The 23,182-nt window shown below is 39.5% G+C and overlaps 1 protein-coding gene and 1 pseudogene across 5 annotated transcripts in view; both read left to right on the top strand.

The window, feature by feature from the left end:
• The window catches only part of Bicd1 (BICD cargo adaptor 1), a 230,005-nt gene that overhangs the window by 16,206 nt on the left and 190,617 nt on the right, over positions 1-23,182 (top strand). The gene's annotated exons all lie outside the window — the stretch shown is intronic.
• LOC113199404 (U6 spliceosomal RNA) lies at positions 9,438-9,537 on the top strand (annotated as a pseudogene).

Below are 23,182 nucleotides of genomic sequence, written 5' to 3'. Positions count from 1 at the left end.
TAAATAAAGATCCATAGACAACTTAAGAAAGTATATATTAAAAAAAGAGTCTTTCAGTCTTATTCTAATACTACATATTTTCTTTCATCTTATATTTTCCTCTTCCCTTCATTAACTTTACCCTAGAACACAAGGACTCAGTGGATCGTTAAAGAATGAATTCTAATAAGGAGAAAGTTCCTGAGAATGTTTATTAAATGTCAGTGTGGAGGGCATCTTCCTAGGCAGGATATAAAACTGAGAATTATTATAAAACAGGACTGACACATTGGATTTACATAGGGAAATAAAATAAATGTGATAGATACTATAAACAAAAGTTGACTCCAAACAGTCTGGAAAAAATAATGCAACAGGACCAAATGGAGGGTTTGTAGATGACCAGTAAAGATGCTCAATCTTGGTCTGCATAGGTTCCAGACATTTAAATAAAAGCATGTTTTAAAATCTGGGTGTAATCCTCAACATACTCACTTGTCATTTGTCTCTGAGTCCACTTCTCAGTTCTACTCTGAACTTTTGATGTAGTGCTCTTAAAGTGTGATTTTTAAAAAGAAAAAAATAACAATCCATTGTTTCAGCTCTTCTGTCTTGAAAATATGTTGGTGTGTATTTTTGATGAAAGGTGATGTTTGTTCTGTATTCCAGTAGATTCAGGGGTTGATCCTCTCAAAGTCAAGGGGGGCTTCTCTCTCTGGGCACCCTCAGAGGCTGCCCTCTCTTGCTTTGATGACTATCTGAGCTAGGAGAAACTGCACCTTTACTGTGAGCTTGACTAAAATACTCTATTCACCAAAACAAACAAACAAACAAACAACAAAAAAACACCCTTTCAAAATTTATGAGAGAGTTAGGTGGTGACTAGTTTTTAGCTTAGTTTTAAACTTGCCATATCTCCCTGTACTATATAAAAGTAAAAGTTGTGAAATGTAAAAGCAACTCCCAGGGCTGTGGATGTAGTTCAGGGGCAGAGCACTTGCCTAGCATGTTTGAGGTCCTGAGTTCAATCTCCAGCACTGGAAAAGACAAAACAAAACTCCCAAACCGAAAAGGGAAACTTGACATAGGAAAAAATAATCACTGTCCTCCCAAATTGAAGTTTTTTTTTTTTTTTTTAAAGAATCTCTAATCCTAAATAAGAAAAAAATATTTTAGATATTTATTTCACACATAATGATTATTATAGATACTGATTTGTTGATTTCTTTTTTTTTTTTCTGTTGATGAGGATTGAATCTGAGGCATTATTAGGTGGTCGGGGTACAAAATTCCTGCTCTTAGGGAATTTTGGGGAAGGAGAAAAATAAAAAAAGAGTAAGCAAATGAATAAATAATATTACATAGTGATATGTGCTAAAAAGAAAATAAAGCAGGGTAAGGAATAAGACTGGCAGGATTGGTAGAGGAGGCAATTTTAGAAATGAGGTCTGGGCATGGTCTTCTAGAGGAGATGACATTGGAATTGAATCCAAAGTGTAAGAAGGAACAAGCTGGGAAAATTGTGTCCTGGGCTGAAAGCGAAAGCAAAGATCTTGTGTGAATGAGTTTGGTGTTTGTGAGAAGAGCAGACATGGTGTATAGACACCACATTTTCTTTATCCATTCATCTGTTGAAGGGCACCTAGGTTGGTTCCATGGCTTATTTATTGTGAATTGAGCTGCTATAGACATTGATGTGGCTGCATCACTGTAGTAAGTCCTTTGGGTATATGCCGAGGAGTGGGATAGCTGGGTCAAATGGTGGTCACATATTCATATATGGTGGTTCAAGTTTTTTGAGGAATCTTCATATTGCTTTCCATAATAGTTGCACCAATTTACAGTCCCACTAGCAATGTATGAGTGAACCTTTCCCCCTACATCCTTACCAACATTTATTGTCACTTGTATTCTTAATAATTGCCATTCTGACGGGAGTGAGATAGAATCTCAGTTTGGTTTTAATTTGCACTTCTTTAATGACTACAGATGTTGAATATTTTATCATATAATGTGATATATATATATATATATATATATATATATATATATATATACACGCACACACACACAATGGAATATTACTCAGCCGTGGCATTTGCTGGTAAACAGATGGAAGTGGAGACTATCATGCTAAGTGAAATAAGCCAATCCCAAAAAACCAAAGGCTGAATGTTCTCTCTGATATGCAGATGCGAACACACAATAAGGGTGGTGGGGAGGGAAGAATAAAAGTTCACTGGAGTAGACCAAGGAGAATGAAGGGAAGGGAAAGGGCATGGGAATAGGAAAGACAGTAGAATGAATAACTATTTTCATATATGAATACATGACCAATGAAACTGTACATCATCTTCAACCACAAGAATGGGATCCTAATTAGTGTAGGGGTTCTGTGTTTGGGTTGAGGTCTCTGATTAACTTTGTGATTGTGGGATGCTTAGTGACTAGGAAGTTTCTGTGCAAAGACACAGAATGCCTGACTGCTGAGAAACTTCTTTGTAAAGACACAGGATACCTGGATGCTGTAGCAATGTCCTTCATGAGGAAACTCTGTGTTAGAGTCTTATCAGTTTTGACCTTCATCTCAGGCACACAAGGACTTGTAGGTATTCTGACCGAGAAATGCACAGGGAAGCATTCCTCTGGTGAGCAAACTCCCAGGGGGCAACTGGCACTCTGTTTCCCATGCTTGGAATGCTCGGCAGTTCTCCTGGAAGCTAGTAAGATAACTATATAGGTGTAGTAGAAACTTCCTAGTCACTAAGCATCCCACAATCACAAAGTTAATCAGAGACCCAACCCAGTGTCCTTAGAGAAAAGGCCTTTGTGCCAGATAATCAGTCCAGTAATCAGCCTGGACTTTGATCTTAATTATCCAGCACCTGGGATTAAAAGATTACTAAATAATAATGCAATCATGGTACTAATGACCTAATGTAACTTTTGATATAAATAAACGTGTCTGCTTGGAGGGACAGTCACTTCTTTTCCTGTCTCTGCATCTTGTCTCTGTGTCTCCTTTTATTTTTCTTGCAAATTAGAATAAGTTATACTGCATGTATGTATAATATGTCAAAATACACTTTCTGTTATGTATATCTAAAAAGAACAAATTAAATAGTTTTTATTTTGAAAAAAAGCAAACATGGGTGTTATTGGTGCTGGGGCACAGTGATCCGTGTATGTTATGGGACTGCATGATCTAGAGTGATACCTTCCTGCATCCCCAGGGGTCAGCACAGCCACCCCAAACCCCCAAGGATTCTGGTGTAGCTGGATCAGAGGAATCCATGTGAGAGAAGATCATGGAGAGGCGGACAGCAATCAGGTCCTTGAGCCCTGGAAAGAGTCTGGAGTTTGTTTTAATAACAGGCAGCCACTGGAGTGATGTAATCTGATAAATGTTTTTCAAAGATCACTCTGGCTATCCTTGCAGACGGAGAGTGAATCAAGTTAGGGGGCTATTGCAGTAGTCCAAGAAAGAGATGTGGACTGGGGCAGGGGTGGTGCCGGGGTGTGTGGGGGTGTCTCTTTGGGCATAAGAAATGAGCCTCGTTAACTTATCGAAAGATTTGCTAAGCAATTTGCTAATCAATTTGTTGTGGAAAAGAAAGGGAAAAATCAGGATGGCTTCTTAGTTACTTTATAAGGAGCTGGGAAGAATGCAAAGAAATCAGATGATAGAAAAATAAGAAAATGAAGCCATAAAATAATACTTCACCAATCAATTTAGGAAATGAAACATGGGCTATTTACTTGAATTTGAAAAATTCTTATGATCCCAATTTTGATATTTTAAAAAGTTTTTAAAAATGAGTCTGCCAAGACAAAGATCATTTGGAAAGGATTCATGACTTTGACAGAAAAACAAGCATCATTCTATAGTTGTAATGTTCTATGATGTAATTTACTGGACTGATGTTGGCAACATTTCATGATACCCATTGAATTTGTAGCAATATTTCTTAATTTCTATTATAAAGCTAAAATGTTAAGTCATTTTTCTTCCTATAAAGTCAAACAAACTAGCCAGACACATTCACTTAACATTCTGTGAAACCAACTCCATTCTGTTACTAAAATAAATGTCAGGATTTTTTTTTAAGCCAAAGAGTTAAAATAATTATTTATGGGAAGCAAAGTATGTACTCTAGATCAGGAACATGGAGACTGGGACATAAATATATCCTGAAGCTGGAATTAAAGTAAAAAATGTGACAAGTCGAAATAACAGCTCACTCTTTCCTCTGAGTGGGGATTGGTAAGCCTTTGTTGATTTGCTGGGGTTGCTACAGGCAGGGAGGCAAGTGTGACAGGCTGGGTAAAAACGCTGATGGGGACCTGGTGCAACGGTGCACACCTGTAATCCCAGACTTGGGAGGATGAGGCAGGAGGATCACAAGTTTGAGGCCAGCCTCAGCAGCTTAGTGAGAACCTGTCTCGATATCAATAAATTAAAAAAAAAAAAAAAGGGCTGGGATGTAGCTCAGTACAAATGCCTCTGGGTCCAATCCCCAGTACTGGCAGGAGGTGAGGGGAAGCTGATGTGAGCATTGTATGCATTAGCAGAAACACTGTCCAGAATGTGATGATAAAATTTGCCTTATCACTTCTGGAATATTGTATTCTAGGTGTAATGATCCAGGGACTATTGGGTTGCAGTTACAAGGATACAGAACTCAACTTAATATGAAGCTGGGTCTTCGGTCAAGACTAAGGGCAGAGTGAGTTAGCAGGGTACCCCAGGGGAGACTTCCCAGTTGGGTCATGGGGTGTCTAAGCAGAAGCCAAAAAGCTTCGTGGTAGGATGTCAAGGAAGTGAGTCAGACACTTCATGGATTTTGGAGCTGTGATGTCTAAATTGTTTCAGCACTGTGACCGCTATTCAATGCACTTGTCTCCATAACACCTCAGCATTAGAATAAAGTCTGTTGACAACATCTGTCCTGTGGTTTGCTTCGCAATGGTTGCTTGATGGTTAAACTTCACAAGAGAAACACCCAGTGACAGAGGGCCACACTTGCAAGCTTGGCCACCTCTCTTCTAGAGAAGAAATTACAAACTGGTATCCCAGGGCCAGAATGCAGCCCTGAGACTGAGGAACATTTGATTTCAGGAGCTTCTTCCTCCTCTTCCTCCTCTTCACTCCTCCACCCCCCCCCTCCTCTTTCTCCTCCTCCTTCTTTTAAATAAGGAGAGTTATATAAAAATCTGGATTTAAAGCTTCTCTCAAAATTTGTAAAAATTTGTAAGGATTCACAAAGCCCAGGGGTGGCATTTTCTGGCTGGCCTGAGAGGGCTGGAACTGAGTGAGTTTCCTTCTTCAGGAAGGGCATGAACCTCCAACTTGCCCCGTCCTGGCCATTCCATCGCGTGCACATCATCTTCCCGTCTGCCTGCCTCTCTCATTTACATCATCTATCCCCGACCTGTTGACATTTGAGTTTTGACTTCTGATTGAGATGCTGACACTCTTACCCATCTAGGGAAGAGAAATAAAGGAGAAAGGAAAGTGGAGAATGGGAAAGGGGAGGTATTTAGGGAGGATCATAGTGCAGAAGAAAGATCCTTGGACTTGCATTAAGAGGACCCAAATTTCATTCTCAGTTCTGCCTCTTATATCGTGAAGCCTTGATTTCTTTGTCTGCTGAGCAGAGAGCAAACAGGAACATATAGACTGGGACAGAATATATCCTGAAGCTGGAATTAAAGTAAAAAATGTGACTAGTAGAAATAACACCTCACTCACTCCTCTACAGTGAGGCTTGGTAAGCCTTTGTTGGTATTTAATTTTTACTTATTTATTTATTGAACTCAGGGGCACTTAACTACTGAGCCATATCCCCAGGCCTTTGTGTGTGTGTGTGTGTGTGTGTGTGTGTGTGTGTATTTTATTTAGAGACAGAGTCTCACTGAGTTGCTTAGCACCTTGCCAAGTTGCTGAGTCAACTTGAACTCAAGATCCTCTGCCTCAGCCTCCCCAGCCGCTGGGATTATAGGCATGTGCTATGGTGCCCAGCGGCATTTATTTTTGAATGGCATAATGTTTACGGGAGTACCTGGCATATAATCTTGCCTAATTCTATGTTCAGTCCTGGTCAGCAGGGGTCTCTCTGTGACCCCTGAGAAATCCTTGGCAACTGTAATGCTCCACTGTTTTGTGATGGTTGGTTTTCATTTTGTTTTCTCTGCCAGATTCTTTATTGTCTTATTGAGCTTTTTATCGTGAGTACCTAACATGATATCTTGATGAATAAATGAATTGATGAGTGAATTCTGAGGGTTGGGGGAGAGGAAATAGAAAAGGGCAGTGACTGGGCATCTCCTACCTTCCCCTTTTGTGGGACCTTGGTCTTCTGGTCTAATCTCTTTAGGATATTCATCCAAACTCACCTGGACCACTTTGTGCCAGGGTTGAGTATTCTTATGAAATGAAGAGGTATATCCTGGTTCTTTGTTTAGAAGCTTTTAAAAATGAGTTTTGTTTATGGCTCCAGAAATAGCTCTTAGTACCTGGAGCTGAGACACTGTTTTGGTGTAGCATGACTCTGCTTCTCACTGAACCCTTCATAGGTTAAAGTTGTTTCATTAACAAATTATTTTGCTTTTGTGACTTAAAAGTAACACTCTGAAATATTTCCTATAGTAATTCATTACTCAGATATATAATTTTTTTAAGAAGGAAAAACAACAACAAAAAAGAGAACAAGGTAATGTTTAGGTGGTGAAATATTTTTGCTGGAAGCACCGGCTCTCATTATTATCTGACATCACATAAAGCCCTGGCCATACAGTGTCAGCAGGTGCGACAAAGGTTACTTTTTGTTACTGTATAATAATGAGACAGTTGTGTACTTTGATTAAATGGACTTTTGGGGGGTGTTTCCTGGCAGTATAGCTATAGAAAGTGTTCTAATATTTAGAATGAGACCTGGGTTTTAATTCAGATTCCTTATTTACCAGTTAGGAGAGGAGGCCAAATGTTTAAATGGAAAAAGAGATAAATTGTGTTCTCTACTCACCACATACTAAATATTGTGCTAAATACTGTGCCTTGTGGTAGTGCTCGAAATGTCTTTGTTTTTATTATTATCTCCATGATCTAGATGAGGAAGTTGCAGCACAGATGGATTATGTGATTTGTCTAGTTAGTGATGAAAGCAAAATTCAAGGCAGGCAATGTAACTTACAAACTTGTATTTTTGCTGAGTATGGGGATGCATACCTGTCATTCCAGCTACTCAGGAAGTAGAGGTAGAAGATAAAAAATTAGAGGTCAGCCTGAGCACCACAGTAAGACCCCATCTCAAAAACAGAAAAATGAGGGGCTGGTGTTGTGGCTTAGTGGTAGAGCACTTGCCTAGCATGTGTGAGGCACGGGGTTCAATCCTCAGCACCACATAAAAAAAACCAAAAAACAAATAAATAAAGATAAAAAAAAATTAAAACAAAACAAAACAAAAAACAAAATCCAAACCAAAACCAAAAAAACAGAAAGAAAACAATCACCTGTAATCCCAGCAGCTTGGGAGGCTAAGGCAGGAGGAATGAGTTCAAATCCAGTGTCAGCAAAAATCAAGGCGCTAAGCAACTCAGTGAGACCCTGTCTCTAAATAAAATACAAAATAGGGCTCAAGATGTGGCTCAGTGGTCTAGTGCCCCTGAGTTTAATCTCTGGTAACCCTAAAACAAAACAAAAACTTTTTTCTTAATAGTAATAACAAAATACAACAATAACAATATTAATACTGTCATGGTAGAAGTAATAGGGTAGACTTAAATAGTGCTGGTTATGAGTACATTAGTTACCCAAGAACTGTACCTTTGTTGATTCAACTCACTAAGCAGTGCTTTCTTAGTTCAGAGTGATATTAATTATAAATATGTGTGTTTGTGTCTTCATGTGTATATATATGTATACATATATATATATATATATATATGTATATATATATATACAATAATACACCTATGTAATTTAGAGTTCATTTACAATTTCCATAGTTTGTGTGTGTGTATATATATATATATACACACACATATATATATAAGCACTTATATATATATAAGCACTGCGTGTGTGTGTGTGTGTATATATGTATATACACACACACACACACACACTTACCGTACTATATACTATATATATATACTTACTATGGAAACTGTGAATGAACTCTAAATTACATAGGTGGTATTATTGTATATACGCCCATAAGGATGAAGAATTTTGTGATTTTTATTAATTCCAGCATGACCTTGAAGGTAGGGTTCGTATACAGAAAAGCTACATGTATGTTAGTTTCATAAAACCATATGGAAGATATAGCCTGGTTTTTCTTTAGTAAGCATGGGGTTCAATTTTCATTTTCTTTAGAATTTCTTACAGGGTAGAATGCACTCAGTGCTATAATTTAGCAACTGTGTCACTGCTTCATAATTTGAGGGCTAATTGCCTGTTTGTGCTGTAGTCCTGTTTGTGGTTGCTATGGTGACTGCTTTAAAGGGTCCAGTGACGGTTGCTACTGAATTAGATTTCAATGCAACGTCCCTGTGTCAGAGGCCAGGTTTCTTGTGTGGATAGAACTCTCTTTCTGTAAATTTGTGTTTGTTTTCTCTCTAATTTTAGGGCAGTGGTTTTATGGTGTCTCCTCTACTGTTTTTGTGTTTGCAGCATGGTGGAAAAAAAAAAAATCAAAAGCCCTTAAATTAAATCAGAGTTTAATCCATGTTCCTAAACTAGAGGATAAGCTGCTTTAGTCCTTTCTCCTGTCCCTGGCACATAGTTCAGGCTCAGTAAATCCTTGACGATTGACTCTCAAATTAAGGATAACTTTTACAGGAGCATATGGTGGGCACAGAGCTCTTAAAAAATACTGATAGCAAAAAACTTTTTGGCACATATCCATTCTCAGAGTTTTCTAGAGGGTCTCCTGCCAGAGGAGAAGCCGTGGGGCCATCTGTGCCTGCATGGAGGACCCAGGTCTGCACTGGCCCTGGAAGGTGGCTGCTGGCTTTGTGGTGGATCGCCTTGCTGAGCTGTAATTAAGTCCCCCGCAGGAGTCCCTGTGTTGAGGGGCCCTGTCCCTGCTGGAGAAGTACCGCTCCTTTGTGTTCCATGCCATGTTATTGTGGAGTGCATAATTTTTTTTTCCTGCGTGTGTCTTGATTTAACAGCAGGATCCTCTGGGTTTCTTCCAAGAAGCGCAGCATTTCCTTGAAAATAAATGACGGGTGAATTCTTTCTTGAGATTATGAAAAACTCCTAGATAAAAGCTTTTCCTTTTCTCATATTCAAAACAATGCTAAATGTTTATAATTATATTCCCAGAGAATTTCTTGGTGTACTGGCTTCCTTTGCTCTGACGAAGATGGATTTTGTTTCCTTGGCAGAGAAACTTCATGAAAAGGTAGTATTTTAGAAAATGCCCCAAAGTCAAGAATGCAACATCTTGTGCTCACTGGGGCAGCATTCTAAAATTGGAATGAGACAGAGCAGATTAGCATGGCCCCTGTGCAAGGATGACATAAATCCAAGAAATATTCTCTATTTTTATGTTAGTCAAAGAGTGCAAAGTTTCAGTTAGCTAGAAGGAATATGCTCTTGAGATCTCTTGTACATTCTGGGGACTATAGTTAATAATAACATAATGTGTGTTTCAAAATTGCTTAGAGAGCAGATTTTTAACATTGATACCACACACAAATAAGTATATAAGGTTATGGATATAATCAGTTTGAATTAATCATTCCATGATGATTAATCAAAATATCACATTATATCCAATAAATATGTATACAGTTATTTGTCAATGAAAAATAAATACAACAACAAAAAGAAAATAATATTTTTATAAGCCTCTCACTACAGTCTAATAAAAGAAAGGCTATAAATTGGGTGTTGTAGTGAAAGCCTGTAATCCCAGTTACTTTAGAGTCTGAAGACAGGAGGATTGCAAATTCAAGATGAGCTCAGCAATTTAGCGAGGTCCTAAACAACTTAGGGAGATCCTAAACAACTCAGTGAGACCCTGTCTCAAAATTTAAAAAAAGGGCTGGGAATGTGGCTTAGTGGTAAAGCACCCCTGTGTTCAATTCCCAATATTAAAAAAAAAAAAAAGGCTATAAATGAGAGGATTATCAATGGATTTGAGTATCCTTTATTCCTTTCTCTTCTTACCTTCATAGAAGTTTCTTCCTCCATTCAAGACTCCTTCTGCTCATCCTCTTCCTCATCTCCCCCTTTTTATTTTCTGTTTTAAGACAGGGTCTCCCTAAGTTGCTGAGGCTGGCCTTGAACTCGAAATTCTCCTATTTCAGCCTCCTGGGAATACAGGTGTGTGCTGCATGGCTGGCCATAAGCTTTTGATTTTGACTATGTGGCTGAACACAGAACAGCAGCAGCAATAATGAGTTCTGGATTCCAATTTGAAGGTAGAAATAGTAGTATCCTTTTGGTAAAAATGCACAATTTCATCATGAAATGCTAATCAATCAAGTCAAAATGGTCTAGTTTTTCAAGAAGCATTTCATGGCGCTTTCATTTTCTATTAGAAATCTTCCCAGACCTGACCTTTTGAAGTCTGATATCGTCCTGAGGATGCATTAGGAGAAACATACAACTAGAAATGGAAATTATGAAAAATGCTGGAGTTTATTTGAAATCTCAAGCACTAATGGCCTGTATACACAGTAGATAGAAGTTCATTACCTTCTTAGAAATATTGTTGCCTATTGTGTAGGTAAAACATGGCATTCCATACTATTTAAAATTTTTAAGTTACTAATAAGGTTGAATGCTTTTTTTTTTTTGGCCTTGTATAACCATTTACAATTCTTATATGGATTATCGTCGGCTTCAGTTTCTTTGGATGAATAACACTTTATTTATATTTCCTCATTCTCCCAGTGTTCATGTTACATACCTAAGCGTGTTGTTTGGGCATTTAAGGAAGCAGAACTGGGAAAATAAAATAAAATAAGGGACCTCAACAACTGCACTAACAACATGGTATATGCTAGGTCAAACATGGGACCTTAAATTCTGTGATAGGAGACTCAATAGGTTTTCAGTGTAGTTGAGACCTTTCTCAGGACCAATACGTTTTCTTGATTTTGAAAAGAAAACACCCTGGAGAACGTTACACTAGTTACCTTTGTCATTCCGTATGTCTCTGAAGCTCAGTCATCCTTGACCTTTGGAGGGGACAGCAGTTCAGAGCCATTTTCTGATTTGCTCCTTTCCTTCTGGCAGAGCAGTTACCTTTGCTAGCGCCCGGCTCTCCTTCTGTGAACATAAGGCACGCCATCTGCCGCTTTAACAAGGAGGTACGATTCAAAGAGACGACGTTTAGCTCTTTTACACTCCTCTTTTATAAGCTACCAATTTAAACTCAAGAAAATGGAATTATACAGGACCTTATTATTCAGCTGACTCTGAATTGACATTTCTGATCTCTTTGTCCTGATGTCTGCCTTTGATTTGATGTGTTGTTGTTAGACTAAACTCGTGTGAAAAAATATGGCAAAGGTGAAATCCTGTATTTCTAACACCCGATGAGAAATGTGAGTTAGAGGCTCCTTCTTTGAATGCACTTTCCTGGACATGCCGATTTTCTTACCCTTTTTATTTCTCTTTCTTTGTAAGCTTCACGAATCAGTGATCCTTGTCTTGCTTGTTTTTGTCTGTCCACAGGACCTAGCACATGGTAGGTGATCAATAAATGTTTGTGGAATGCATGAGCTAAATCATAGTCTACTTTAATAAATTGTGTACATCTCATCACTGCTTTATCTTTTTTTGAAAAAAAGCAGATAGTGGACTCCTTTTAAATATGGAGGAAAAGTTATCAAGAAAACCAGGGGCGTCTTCATGTTGTTCTGCACAACTGTCAGCTCTTTCAGCACATGGGCAGGGGCATGCCGTGGGCAGGAGTGTGCAGCGGAGGCCACCTATTAGGGTGAATCATATAAAATTGCTGTTTTTGTAGGTAAAAAATAATCAAATATGGCAGTCCTACATAGCTCAACCTGCTCTGTTAGACAGGAAGGTAGTGTAAAGTGAAGGCTTCAGCTGCAGTCCATTTTGAGAACATTTGTTATCTGAGAACACCTGACATACAGAAAAAGCAAAGTGAACTCATTGAAAATGAGGACTAACATTTCTAGTAAACAATAAAGGGGAAAAGGGTTGATTAGAACTCTTTTTATTGAAATACATAAGTATCCAAAATTTTATTGGTAAAATTAATAGTCTGCTCATTCTTCACATTAAAATGATTATTTATTGGTATCTATGGCATGATTTTTTTTTAATAACAAAAGGCACATTATAACAGCCTTTGCTTTATATTTGACTCTTGCAGTATTTTGTTTTTGAAGAGGGATGTACTGAGGATCAAACCCAGGAGTGCTCTACCACCAAGCCTCATCCCCTGCCCTTTTTATTTTGAAACAGGGTCTCACTAAGTTGGGAGGCTAGGCCTGAACTTGGGATCCTCCTGCTTCAGGTTCCCGAGTCACTGGAATTATAGGCATGCACCATTATGCCGGACCTGATTACATTTTTAGTTCTTTTTCTGCCCCTACCTCCTTGCTATTTGTTATTTCTAGAATGTCTGTTCTTTTTTTTTTCCTTTTTAAATTTTTATTATTGAATCTAGAGCTTTGCATATACTTAATCAGCAAGTGCTCTATCACTGAGCTACATCCCAGCCCCAGAATGTTTGGTCTTATATGTTTCACTTTTTCAAAAAAAAAAAAAAAAAAAAAGTGAAGCATATACAGAAAAAGTGTACAAACATGATCACACAATTGAACAAATAATATAAGCTCTTCATGTAGACACCAGGCTGGTGAAGGAAATATAATATTATGAGCACCCTAGAATCTCCTTTCACCTCAGGCAACCCTTATCCATAATTTTGTCCTAATAATTTTCTTGGTTTCTTTACAGTTTTACCACACATAGTTTAGTTTTTGTCTGCTTTTAAACCTTACATGAATAGAATAATATTGTATATATCCTTTCATAATGTCTTTTATTTAATAATACTTTTTGTGGGATCTCTAGCTCATTCCCTGTAGCAGTAGTTATTTCATTCCTGTATAGTATTTCATTGTATCATTGCACCAGAGTTTATTTTCCTTTCTTTGGTTGGTTAACTTGTATTGCTTTCATTGGTTTGGCTATTATGAACAGTGCTGCTCTGGACATTTTATACATATAACTTGGTACCTATCTATGTTCACGAATTTCTGCGAGTGGAATCACTGTGTTGTAGAACATGCCTGTCTTCAACCTGGTTGTATTTTCTAAAGTGATTGTGTTAGTCAGCTAATACATCACAATAACAAATAATTGAGACAATCAGCTTAAGAGAGAAGGCTTAGTTTGGCTCATGGTTTTGGTTCAGTTGGTGATTGGTTGGCCCTGTTGTTTGGGCCTCTGGAGGTACATCATGGCAGGGTGTGGGATAGAGCAGAAGGGCGAACCTTGTCAGAAAGGGAGAAAGAGGAATCTCTCCTCCCCATCCCACTTTCTCCTTCAAGGACACACCCCTGCTGCCCTGGATACCTCCCACTAGGCCCACCTGTTAAAGGTTCCACCACCTCCTCAAAAGCACCAAGCCGGGCACCAGTCCTCTAACACCCAGGCCTTTGGGTGGGTAGAGGGGGTATGTGAGATCCAAATTACAGCAGTGATCATACCAATTTATATACCTGCCAGCAGTGCATAAGGATTTCTCATTGGATATGGTTAGATTTTAAGGTGTGCTCATCTGGTGGGGGTATAATTATCCTAGTAGAATTTTTTTTTTCCTGATTACTGATAAGCTTAAGCAACATTTCATGTTTGCTTAATCCATTTAATTGGATTCCCTGTTCTACAAAATGGCCATTTAAGTCTTCAGCCATTTAGGGGCTGGGGATGTGGCTCAAGCGGTAGCGAGCTCGCCTGGCATGCGTGCGGCTGGGTTCGATCCTCAGCACCACATACCAACAAAGATGTTGTGTCCGATGAAAACTAAGAAATTAAATTCTTTCTCTCTCTCTCTCTCTCTCAAAAAAAAAAAGTCTTCAGCCATTCGAAGTGTTAGGTTTATCTTACTTTTTCATGATGTTTAGGAGTTCTTTATATATATTCTGGATCCTAGCCCTTCATCTCCTGTATGTTGCATATTTCTTTGCATTCACAGTAGTTTGTCTTTTGACTCTTTTTTGTGGTAGTGTTTGATAAAATTCCCACTTATAATAAATGTGATTGAATTGATCAATTTTACCTTTGTTGTTCAGATATTTTTGTGTCTTTACAAAATTCTTCCCTACCCTGAGGTCTTTTTGTTCTGGTTTGTTTTGTAGGTATAGGTGGACAGTATGCCTTAAATTTATTTGTTTATTTTTATGTGGTGCTAAGGATCGAACCCAGTGCTTCACACATGCCAGGCAAGCTATCTGCCACTGAGCTAAAGCCCCAGTCCTACCCTGAGGTCTTATAAATAATTTTTGTCTTTTATAATTAGTTCTCTAATCCTTCATAACTTTAAATGTAAATAAATTGTTGTGTTTGTTTTTGAATTCACAGTAGTTGAATTGCATATATAAAATCTTGAGTTCGTAAGTTATTCTTCCCAAGGTGAGTATTAGCATGCCAAAATAGGAGAGTAGCTTTTTTTCCTAGGGAAATGTAAGATTTTTCTTTCTCACTCCTGAAAATGGTTTTGCATACATAGTAATGAATATACAAAAGGCATAAATCTGTAGTGGGTGTAAATGCCAAAGATTATGTTTAAGCTAGCAAAACATTCATTTTTAGATATGGGAAACATTTTTTCAAATAACCCCTGGCTTTATCTGGGCTAAATGAAGAATTACCCAGAGACATCATTTAGTGGAATTATTCCACTTATGGTAACAGCACTTGGTAATTGCTTTCATTAATCAAGATACTATCTACTTGCACACCAATGTCAAGATCTCTGTCATCCACTGAAACCTTTTATGTAGCAACTTAAGCTCCTGTTTCCTTCATAAAGATTAAGATTTCAAATATTAATCCAAATCACATTCCCTCTACAGCAGAGAGCAGAACTGCATTATCAGTCACTTCAGAGCTCTGAGCTCTCCTCTTTTATATTCAAATATGAGGTCATCCATTTACTTTGATGGACAGATATCAATAGCATTAGTAGGGAGGGGCCAGTGCTGTAGTCTCTCACCGAGGAAAGAGTTGGCTTGTTGAGTCATATGCTTAGACGTAGGAAACCTGAGTTGCTTGAAAGCAGTATTCTTTAATATTTGTCAATGTTTTAATCAGCACCATTATTCATACGTTATCTCTGCATAGTTTAGTTCTTTGTGTTGGACCTCTCTGTGTTGTGGTGTTTGCTTCTGATAAGGAACAGAATAAGGGAAGAACAAAGAAGTAAGAAAGTGATAAAGTTAGTACACCCATTCAGTGCCCACAGCTACAGCCATGGAAACCATGAGGAAGGTGCTGTGACACCAGGTCATGATCTGAAATTGACAAAACATGGTAGGGAAAAGGCACCTGAGAGGCTTAAAGTAGGAGGGATGAAAGGCTTCATCTTTGGTTTTTTTTTTTTTTTTTTTTTTTTTTTGTATCAGGAGTCAATCCCAGAGGTGCTTAACTACCGAGCCACATCCTCAGCTATTTTTATTTTTTGAGATAGGGTCTCGATAAGTTGCTTAGGGCAATTGCTGAGGCTGGGCTTGAACTTGTGATCCTTCTGCCTCAGCCTCCCAAATCACTGGGATCACAGGTGTGCACCATCACACCCAGCTTCCAAAGGGCTTTGCTATCAAAATCCTATGCTCATGTTTCCAATTCCTGTTTTTTTTTTTCTAAGCTTATGATTTACTGAATACTTTTTAAGCCTAGTTATTAGACAGGAAATCCTGAAAATTTTAAGTAGTTCCAAGAGGGAAGGAGGAAGGAGATGCTAAAATAATTATAATATATTATTAAAATACATATTAATACAGAGACTTCCTTTGTAGCATAGAGAGCCAGTAGCTTGACACAGAGAACGCAGTTTTTGAGCAGAATCTTACATAACCAAGTTGATAGGATTTGCTGATCGGTTAGATTTGAGGGGCTAGAGAGAAATTTTTGTTAGTTTTAAGGCTGGAGTGGATATTATTTCTACAAATGTAAAATTTTAACGAGGAAGGCTTAGGAAAAAGTTTCACAAGCAGATTTTTATTTTCTGTATACTTGTGTCATGACAGATATGAACACTTGTCTTTGTATATGAATAATTCTTACAGTGCTCATCCAGTTTGAGTTGTCAGTTTTGGTCACAGAGAACTGGGAGTTGGTTTCTCCTTCCTCAGGTGTTTGAGTGGGATGCTTTCAAAGATATTCCTTTTCCTGTGCTCCTGTCTGTGCCCGCTGCCCTTCAGAGTTGAGATCTTGGTTAGACCTCTCTGTTTTTCTCATACCTTCCTGATCAATCGATGCTTAGTAGTACTTTTGGGCAGACAGGAAGGCCATGCAGTGAAAGGGCCAGAGAAGCATAGTCAGAGCCACGAGAAGGATCAGGAGAGAAGTGGTGCGTGGAAACAATGCTTAACTGCTTAATTGGTATCAGATTTTAGCTTTGTTTCATCTTTGGAAGGGGCTTTTCAAATAATAAATGACCCTCAAGGCCAATTTATAGTGTTGCCAAAGTGAGATTCATTATCATAATCTGAGTCTTGGGTCTAGTGAGATAGAGAAATTTCTGGTCATATGAAAAACTGAAGATCCAACAGATAAACTGAGGAGGTTTTATTTGTTCAATTAGGGTGTTTGTGGTCCTATTAGACTGATAATGTCCATTGGCTTTCTGCAAGTCTGCTTTGATCCTGAAAGTCAAAGTAGAAAGTGATTAGGTTTTCAGCCAGTTGTGTTAGCAACCATGAATCCAGCCAGTGTTGACTGTCCTAGGTGCTAGGCATACAAACAGTCCTGCCCTAGTCCAACTTAGAGTTGAGAAGGGAAAGCAGAATTAGTCAGATCTCCTTAATTATACTTACAGATGGCATACACAGACACATCAAGGCTGTCTCATAACACATTATTCTTCTCTTTCACTCTTCCTAATCATGCCACTAATGTAAGTCAACAGTTATTTTTTTTTAAGTCAACAGTTATTCATCAGGCTTATTTAATTACCAATCTTGAAATTTTTTTTTTTACACATTGTTGATCATTACTGTGACATAGTCACTATTATATATTGGCCAATAATGCTTCATATCCATAATGGTTTCTGAAGTTTTTACTTGGGGAAGTAGGTGGATGCTGTAAATTCATACAGAACCCAGGAGAAAAGATTTGAGATTCCCCCCCCCCCCCCCCCCCCGCCCCTCAGTGCTGGGATGTAATCTGGAGCCTAGTGCATGCTAGGCAAGTGCTATGTCACTCAGCTACATCCCTAGGCCACATTTGATATGAAGTGGAAAAAAATGTTTTGCACAGATAGCATGAAAGGGAACTCACATCAAAGTGGAGATAGCGAGTAGGCAAAGTGCAAATACATTCTGAATCTCAGGACTGATTGATGAAAAAGCAAGAAAAGTAGCAATGAGGAACTGTAGATATGTGTCTCCCTGTGGTTGTGCATTCCTGGTTTCAAAGCGTTGTCCATAAGCAGTTCTTGAAGTCCCAGGGGTGAGTGAGTCTTGGGAGTTATCAGATGAAGAAGGAAAAGAAGTGCGGAGGAGTCCTGGGGGGCAGTAGTACTTTTGGGCAGACAGGAAGGCCATGCAGTGAAAGGGCCAGAGAAGCATAGTCAGAGCCACGAGAAGGCTCAGGAGAGAAGTGGTGTGTGGAAACAACGCTGGACACTTTCAAGAACCAGAGATCCTCCAGGCCTATTAAGACGGGGCCTGGGAAGCAGCCAGATGGGGAGGGGCCTGGGAAGCAGCCAGATGGGGAGATTTACAGAAATCATTACGGGGCAACTCAAATACCACCTGGGAGGAAAGAGGCTGGACCACAAGGCTCCCTGCTCCAGAAACCAGCTTTGACGGAAGATAGAAGAAGCTTATTTTGTTTCAAAGTTTCTGTTTTCAAGGAATTCTGGGAGGAGGAAGGCTTTTAAATGGGGGGAAGGGGCACATTAGGACAAAAGACAGAAATTTTACAGGTTTAGCTTCCTTCAGAGTCCCTGGAGCCTTCTTATTACATCAAAAGTAGCCAAGGAAATTGGGCCCGGTGGGCATGCCTATAAACTCAAGAGACTCAGGAGGCCGAGGCAGGAGGGTCACAAATTTGAGGCCAGACTCAGCAATTGAGTTGCCTTAAGCAACTCAGTGAGACCCTGTCTCAAATAAAAAATAAAAAGGGCTGAGGATGTGATTCAGTGGTCAAGCACTCCTGGGTTTAATCCCCAGTAACCCCCCTCCCTCCCAGTATATACACACATACACATACACACAGAAAACAAAAACAAAAGAAGCCGGTCCTTCCTGGAGCTAGCATCTGTTATGTTCCTAATTTGGGAGTGGGGCAAATTCAGTGTGTGTAATATTCGGAGCAGAGCACTCTGAATCCTGACATCCATAGCTCTTCATTTCAGTACAAGATCAGTGGAGTGCTGTTTTCCCCTAAACCACCATTTTGGATATTTGAGTAATTATCAGACAGTTAAACTTCTTCCTTCTTGTTAGTTGATTTAGCAAGAAGAATTTCTTTGTAATTTAAGGTTACACAATCTATGATTAAAATCATTCAAGTTGGCTTCGGGGCCAGGCCATCCTCAAAGCTTCTGGTGAAGAGCTGGGCTTGTGACATTTGTTCTTTCATAAGCTTTGGGTCAAGACAACGAGTCTGGCTTTGAGTATGTGATGTTCTACCACGACGTGGAGAAAGGTAGTTGCTTGTTCTAGGGCGGTCCTTACTGCCTTCCCTCACAGTGGTGCAGTTGTGGTGGGGGCAGTTGTCATGACTGCCAGGCTCAGCAGCAATTTTTTTTTTTGGTGGTGGTGGTGCTGGGGATTGAGCTCAGTGCTCTCTCCAGTACTTCTTATTTTGTATTTTGAGTAGGGTCTCACTGATTTGCTGAGGCTGGTCTTAAACTTGTGATCCTCCTGCCTCAGCTCGCCAGTAGCAGAATTAGAGGTGTGTACCATGTGCCTGGCTCAACAATGAGTTTGAAAGATCTATCCTCTTTGTTCTGTTTTGATTAACAGCCATCTTGATAAAGTCAAAGGAAGGAACCTTTGTTTCCTGTAATATTTGAAGCATTGATGAAAAAACTATACCGAGACCAAACTTACTTTTAAAGCTGATAAAAGTCTGATGTAAAATTGCTCCTGGTGAAGTCCACACCATTCTATGCAAGTTTCCTCCTCCTCTGGAAGAATCACTTGTCCCCACTCCTCCTCTGCATATCTGCTGCTGAATCTCCAAACAGGAAGCCTGATAACTCTGAGCTTCCAAATGGCCTTCTGAATGTGACCCCAGCATCTTACTGTTCCACCTTCTCAACTTTCTAACAAAGAGTGTCCGAAGTTCTTTGTGTCTCCTTTGGATGAGTCTGGTTCTTCTGAGATTGGGATGGGCACATTAAAGTTACACACATCCGTCCTTCTGTAGCCTGGAGGAAAAATTTTCATTGAAACTTGGAAATGTTAGAAAACCAAAGGAAAGGATAAATATAAAACAATAATCATTCAAGTTCATTATTCACCTGACTATTCATCAATTTTTTTTTAACATTGGATTCAAGGCCACTTTAGGTTCGCTTTGTTTATACTTTTGAAAAGTTTTTGTAAGTTTTCTAGAAGCACGAATAAGTATGCAGTAAGTTAGCTAATGTGGGCATAAAATGCAGTTTCTGATGTGAAGTGTCTTCAATGAACTTGGAAGTAAGGAATAAAATTAACACTTAATGGGTTGGAGTAGAGAAGGAAGCTTTCCAAGATACAGAATGGCTCCAGGTCAGCCAGTTTTGACAGTAACCTTAAGAAAGATATTAGTATCTATGTCAAGACTGTAGCAATCAAGCCCCACGGGGTGGCACTCATCTGTAATCCCAGGTACACAGGAGGTCGAGGCAAGAGGATCACAACATAGAGCAAAAAGGACTGGGGATGTAGCCCAGTGGTAGAGTGCGTCCATAGCCTGCGAGAGGCCCTGGGTGCAAACCCCTGTGTTCAAGCAAGCATGCAAGCAAGCTAGCTGGAATCAGAGATGGGGCTTTCAAAAGAGAGGCAGAAAAAAAAAAAAAAAAAAGAGAACCTGAAGATCATGTGTTGGCCATTTCCAGCCAAGTACAATGTTGGGTCCCTGGAGTGGCCAGTTGTGACAAGCCTGTGTTATGGAGATAGGTGCTCTGGGTTTCAGAGCCTGGTGCAGTTATGTTCAAATCAAGCAGAGCTCCTATTAATTTAGATTCCATGCGCCCCCAGCAGGTGCCTGGCAGCTGGCTTGCTGGAGAGCCTGCCTTTGAGGAGAGAATGTGATTTTCTCACTGTTTCCTTCACTGACCTCTTGGTAATCATATGATTCTTTTTGTAAAATATATGTCTATTCAGATTTTGTGCATCCGTCCCTGTGGGTTTAATGCACATGAAAGAGTATCCTCAAGCTTCAATGGGCCCAGAGTGGGTAAAAGCTCCCCAGTCCATGGATTGTGACCCAAGTCATATCAAATTTACTGTGTGGAGCTTCCTGTTCGGGTCAGCTAGCGGGCAGGCAGGAAGGAGCTTTTCTGACTGATCATTCCATACGAACATGATGCCTTCCCATAGGAATGTTTACAGGTTGCGTTTTTTTTTTCTCCTAAAAATAATAAAATTTAATGTGGTAAAAAATTTGTAATTGTAAAAAGGTGAAGCAGGAATTATCTAGAAAGCGATGAACACTGGTTATTTGTAAGCATTTCATACATGGTTCCCATACTGCGCTGGGTTTCCTTGGTCTCAGCTTCATGGGATAAGCCATTTATGTACAGCGTGATCCCCTGAGTAAAGAATCATGATGCCTCAAACATGTATTAAATGTATATCTTGGGTAATATTGGAGTTAGTTTTGGTCATTAATAAAGATTTCCTCTGTGATTGATGGGCTGCTATCTTATAAAGGATGGTATTAATACAATTGTATGTTCTTGTATTTGTACATAACTTACAAATTTGTAATCAGTTCTGTAGGTCATACAACTTAATCCAGCCTTCTTTTTATATGTTTCTATATGTAGGAGAAACTATTTTTCTGAATTCAAGAAATACAATTTCATGTTGCTAAATTTGTATGCTTTGTCAAAGACACGGTACCAGGAAACGGACTGAAATGTAGAACAGTAAAGTAGGGGTCTTTAGATGTGCTAGGTGAACCAAGAAAAAGAAGATTAGAGCTAAAGAGATGCAGAACAAGAATTAAGGCAAAACATTGACCTAGCCGATGTGGGAGAATTCTGGTCATGTGACCCTACTGTGAGAGAATAACTGGTTTGGGATTCCCTGATGGTGCATGTCTTGTCCATTTGAACTGCTATAACAAAATACCTTAGGCCAGGTAATTTATAAGCAACGAAATGTATAGTTCCCAGTTCTGGAGGTTGAAAGGTCCAAGGTCAAATCATCAGCGGAATCAATGTCTAACGAAGGCTCTCTTCCTCCAAGGTTGAGTGCTCACTTGGTGGGATGGAGCAAACTGCCCCCCTTAAAACTCTTTTGTTGGGCTGGGGATGTGGCTCAAGCGGTAGCGCGCTCGCCTGGCATGCGTGCGGCCCGGGTTCGATCCTCAGCACCACATACCAACAAAGATGTTGTGTCAGCCGAGAACTAAAAAATAAATATTAAAAAATTAAAAAAAAAAACAACAAAAAAAAACTCTTTTGTAAGGGTGCTAGTCCCAACCATGAGGGCAGACAGAGCCCTGTTGACCCAGTCACCTGCTAATGCTATCACACCCCTTAACTGGATCCCATTGGGTATTAGGTTCCAACCTATCATTTTTGGAAGGACATGAACATTCAGACAGTAGCAGTACCTATAGCTTATTTTGGCCTGTCTGAAAGTTTTATCTAGAGAATTAGGGGAGGGGGGAGAATATAAAAAAGCAAAAAGCTTGTATTTTTCCCTACTGTTGAGAATTTAAACTGGGCTTTTTTTTTTTTTTTGTACACACAGAAGATCCTAGGAGATGCCTCTTCAATTTTAGAGTCAAATAGATGAAGATGGATTAAAAGAAATGGGCTTGGGGGCTGAACAGAGAGAGAGAGAACCATGCTCTGAAAGGACACTTAGGTAGGATGTGTCTCTAGCTGTTCAGATGTCCTCCTTTTTAACTTCCACGAATCCACACAGTTGCTCTGTTGTGCTGTGGACAGGACATGTCCTAGGCTGCTGCATTGCACAGCTTTGGAGAGTAGAGATGGGAATGGCACCTGAGTTGTTATGCAGATCTGCACAGCCTCACACAGGACCTCAGGTTGGCCCGTGACAGTGCTGAGTGTGTGATGGTCTGATATCTCACTCTGGTCCCTTACACAATAGATGAAAATAGGCAGGTGGTCATTCAGAGACAGTCTGAAGAGAAGAACCCCTTCCATAGCGAAGAAGCCATATAAGACTCCTGGCCAATCCATTGACCCTTCTGCTGAATATTTTCCTGTCATTTTCATTCTAGCTCTTCTTTGTAACCTTAATAGAACTGTACCATGCTTCCCAGCAATTCTGGTAAGTTTTTGTGTTTCAGCCAGCCCTTGGGAAAAAAAAAATAGGATCTACTGGCTTATATCTTGAGTGTAGGTATCAAAACAGATGGTGGTGGGGTTTTTGGAAGGATGGTAGCAGACGTTGTTTCCTGAGGATGTGACTTCCACGATGTCAAAGAGTACTGAGATTTATGTGATGGAAATTTCTGCACGAAGCAGGAGACAGTGTGGCATGTTCTCAGCAGGTTCCCTGTTCTCCCAGAGTCCTTCACATAGAGCTGTAGCTGCCTGTGATGGAGCCTGCCCAGAACTCCACCAGGGACAGTCACTTGCCTTCTGTGCACTCACAGCCCTTCTGACTGTTCTGGAGCCTCTGGCTGTTTGCCTGCTTGCTCAGCAGGTGCAGCTCATTAACTACTTGTATACAATATGACTATTGGATTATGGTACAGCTTAGCCTAAATCACTTACATCGTTCATTCTTTTGGAGACATGCACCCATTAACACAGGCACAGTAAAGTGCAGT

Source organism: Urocitellus parryii, chromosome 5, assembly GCF_045843805.1.
Source record: "Urocitellus parryii isolate mUroPar1 chromosome 5, mUroPar1.hap1, whole genome shotgun sequence".
In the NCBI taxonomy this organism is placed as follows: domain Eukaryota; kingdom Metazoa; phylum Chordata; class Mammalia; order Rodentia; family Sciuridae; genus Urocitellus; species Urocitellus parryii.
This window is presented reverse-complemented; position numbering and strand designations above follow the sequence as displayed.